Here is a 4,154-nt window from a genome sequence, read left to right as displayed (position 1 = left end):
GATTAGAATCATAGCCAAAAACAAGATAAACACCAAGTCTAACCGGGATAGGTCCAACTACGATAGCAGAACCATATCCAACCGGGATACAATGTTGAGATCAATGAAAAAAACTAACCAAATCCACCATATTGCCAACAATCTCCCCCCTTGGCATTGATGACAATACCGAATGTGAAAAATGTCCAAGTGCCAAGGAGTGCCAACAATCTCCCAAAGATTGATTTGAAATCCCTGAAGGATTTGTTGGCATTATGTGAATCGGTATGTGGACATAATGGCATTGTATGTTGTCATTGATGTCAATATGTTGAAGAGGTATGAACTAGCATATGTGAGAACTAGTATAACACTATGAACCGACATTTGTGCCAAAGTGAAGTGGTGTGCTTGTTCAAGATGAACCGACATATGGTTATGGGAACTGACACTTGGAAGCATTGTATGACTATCGGTTGTAGTCTCAACTTCAGGGTTTCTGGTTGAAGTGCTTCAAGCCTGTATGGCTCAACCGGTGATCTTTGTGTAATGAGTAAGCAGTATAACAAAGAATAGATCATGTTGCCAAGTCAGCCTTGCGTGCGTGAAGGATCTTGCATGAAGAAGACTATCCCTATCTACCTCGGGAATGTACGAAGTTTGTAAATGGTGAAAACGTGTGATGGATTATCAGCTGCCATGAAATCGGTGGATAATGAATGATGGAGAATGTCTTAAGATTTATTCAAGATATGCTACATTTAATACAATATGATCAATGATCAGGATTGAATTGTTTGAATTCCTTAACCTAACAGGTCTAGGGTTTAGGGTTTATGCTACCGACCTATCTATTGTCCTATAAGGTTGATGCTATGATTCTTTCAGAGGTTGTTGGCAAAAGATGTGTGTGAGTATCTAAGAGAAGGGATACGAGATCCTTGCCAGACCAGAGGAGAGAAGTGATACCTGCAGAGTGTAAGTGCAGAAGGTGAAGAGGATCTTAAACGGATCTGCATTGGCATTGAGTGCTATTACCAGATCATTGTAATACCTGTTGATCTCTAGCCACCTCAATAGTTGGAAAATCCCCTAATAGGGTAGCCTTAACCGGCTTGCTGTAAATCCCTTAACAGGGTAACTCAAAGTTATTGAGATCTGGAAAGCTAGAGAGCTCTGGAAATCCTTTACCTATTGAGTTCTTGAAATCCTCTAACAAGGTACCCTTAATAGGGTTTAACCCTTAACCGGGTATTGTAGCCATCCCTTAACCGGGTGATCTCTAACAAGATCGGTTCCTAGCAGAACCTTTTGTAATGCCTTTAACCAGACAAGGCTTCTAACAGAGCGGACTTCCAAAGAGTTCAACAACAAGCTTGTGGATATTCATCCCCATTGTGGTTTTACCCAGTTGGGTTTTCACATGAAAAAAATGTGTCATGTGTGATGCTTTTATCTGGTGATGCTTTGTTATTACCTATTAAGCATATGATGGTTCTGTGTTTTATGCCTGTCAATAAAACATGTTGAACTAGCTATTGTGAAGATATGATGATAGATTACGTGTTCATACATAAGGGTGAAATGGTAGTGTAGTTCTGAGTTGAGTGGAAAGCTTAGTGAGTAACCGGTTTATGATTGTTTTAGTTGTTCTGAGTTTTACCGATTGCACTCTGTTTCAAACCGGTGTCACTATTTGTCAGTCATTTGGAGTGATTGTTGCTGAACCGGTTTTGGTCTGTATTTTGTCTGTACTGATTCACCCCCCCCTCTCAGTACCGGTTTGGTACTATTCATTCATCATTGAGTTATCAATTGGTATCAGAGCTCTCTAGGTCCTCTGTGTTGTAAGCTTAACCGCTTGAGGTAAAGATCCCAGTCAAATGATGAAGAGGGAAGGCCCAAAGTTTAACAGGGAAAATTTTGGTATATGGAAAGATAGGATGAAGATATTCATCAGAAGCATGGGTTCTCAACACTGGAGTTATGTTGAGAATGTCTATGTTGTCCCTACCGGTACTCTCACCGATGACCAAAAAAGAGAGATACAAGAAAATGGGCAAGTCATTGAAGCCCTTATTAGTAGTCTATCTGACATTGAGTTTATTGATGTTCAGGACAAGGTAAATCCCAAAGAGGTATGGGATGCTCTTGAAAATATCTATGGTGGTTATGAACATGTAAAACAGGCTAAGGAAAAAGCCTGAGAGGGAAGTTTGAAGATATGAAGATGGTTGAAGGTGAGACCATTCAATAGTATGGAATAAGAATCAAAACAGTTGTTGGAGAAATCAAGAGTGCAGGTGGTAAAATAGAAGATTCCACTGTGGTAAGAAAAGTCCTGAGATCCCTATTGCTGGTCTATGCAATAAGGGTTGCTGCTATTTAGGAGCTGAGATCAATAGACAAGACTAAGGTATCCTTGGATTCCATCATAGCCAAGTTGACAACTGTAAAGCGGAAAAATCAAACCCTAGTTGTTCTCCCCTCCCCAACTCCAAGGAGAGAGAAGGGAGAGTCACCAGGGTTGATGGTTTTCACTTAGGAGAGACTTTACATTCAAAAGAGGGGTTGAAACCCACAAGATCCAATCCCACACAATGCAAGATTGGATTCTAAATGAGTTTCAAGGGTTGTGATAGAAAGGATACCCTCTTTTGTAAAGAATGTGGATAGAATGATTAAGCTAGGAATGCATAGTAAGTGAGAAAGATTCACTTATAAACTGAGATAGGGATATAGGATGAAGCTGCGGACCTGGAATTAGCAGTAAAATGTTGAGACGGCGCTGTCCTCCAAATTTGAGCAAAAGTTGACAGGACGATGGCGCCCGGCGTGCACACGGTCCTCTGAAAAATCCGCGAAACGAAGGGGGATCTGTTCGTCTCTGCACAAGGATTCCAGATCTTCAATTTCAGCCATGTACCTACAACCTACACATAGAAAAGCGAAGACAATTGGGGGGTTAGGGATTAGGGGTTTGCCCTTAGGTCAAACTCCGGTTATGGAATTAACCAAGAAATGAGAAATGCTGTAAATGTAAATGATTGTAAAACAAGTACTAGTACCTTGTTGTAAGAATGTTTGTATTCTTACATGCAAAGGTGTAGATGTTGTTGTATGTTGTATGTTGTATGCGATACGTGATCTTCTCTTCAATGGTTGAATCCTTGTCTTGAATGCAACACTTTAGCCTTGAATGGAGACTTAGAATGATCAATTGCTTGAAGGAAATGCTTGAATGCTTGAATGCTTGAATGCTTGAATGTTTGAATATCGTTTCCACGTCTTGTACACATATGTCCTTCCTCTTTCCATCTACCAAAATGGGAGAGAAAAAAGTAGTTTATATACTTGCCAATTAGGGTTAATAGACTGATTTTCCCGACCTTAGGCCGACCAGGAAATGTTATTTTCCAATTTGCAAACAAAAAGACCCGAAGCCCCATAGGAGACCGGGCCCAAAATAGGGCGAGGAACCAGGGCGCTGGGCACCCTGGTCCTGAAGGACCAGGGCGCTGGGCGCTCTGGTCCCACCTCCTGGGACAGTAGGGTGCAAGGAGGGATCAGGCCAGGGTGCTGGAAAATGAAGTTTTTGATGTCATGAGCAAGTTTCGGGGTCTCCATTCAGGTTCAGTGTTGCATCGCCATCGTGAAGACCCAAATGCGGTCAAAATTGCAAGTGTCACAATTTTAGGATGCTACATTTAGCCCCCACTTTAGCGGGAGTATAAGCATACGCTCATACTTCCAGTAAAGTACAAGGAAACAACATTGAAAAACTTTCACCACGTCAAGGAGGCAAGATACACCAAGCCCCTAGTGGACTAAGGATCTTATGACTTCGATTGACAAAGTAAAAGGGAAGATCACGAGGGAGAACCATGACTGTCAGTAGTAAGGTTCCCTCACTATGAGTCATGCAAGAAAGATATCAAAAATTTTCAAGGCAAAGCTAAATTTGCCAAGAAATTTTCAAGTATCTTGAAAAGATATGAACGGGATGTATGCCCCCCTACGTTAAGGCGATCGCACATGCCTCACCGGGGGTGATTGCTTTAAGGTAGTGATACATATAAGAAATGAGAAAGGAGCACGTTATCGCAAGGATTTAGCCCCCAAGTGTGAGATAAGCCCAAGGATAATAGACACAAAACACAAAGCACAAGGTGACT

This window comes from Cryptomeria japonica, chromosome 6 (genome assembly GCF_030272615.1).
Source record: "Cryptomeria japonica chromosome 6, Sugi_1.0, whole genome shotgun sequence".
NCBI classification, from domain to species: domain Eukaryota; kingdom Viridiplantae; phylum Streptophyta; class Pinopsida; order Cupressales; family Cupressaceae; genus Cryptomeria; species Cryptomeria japonica.
This window is presented reverse-complemented; position numbering follows the sequence as displayed.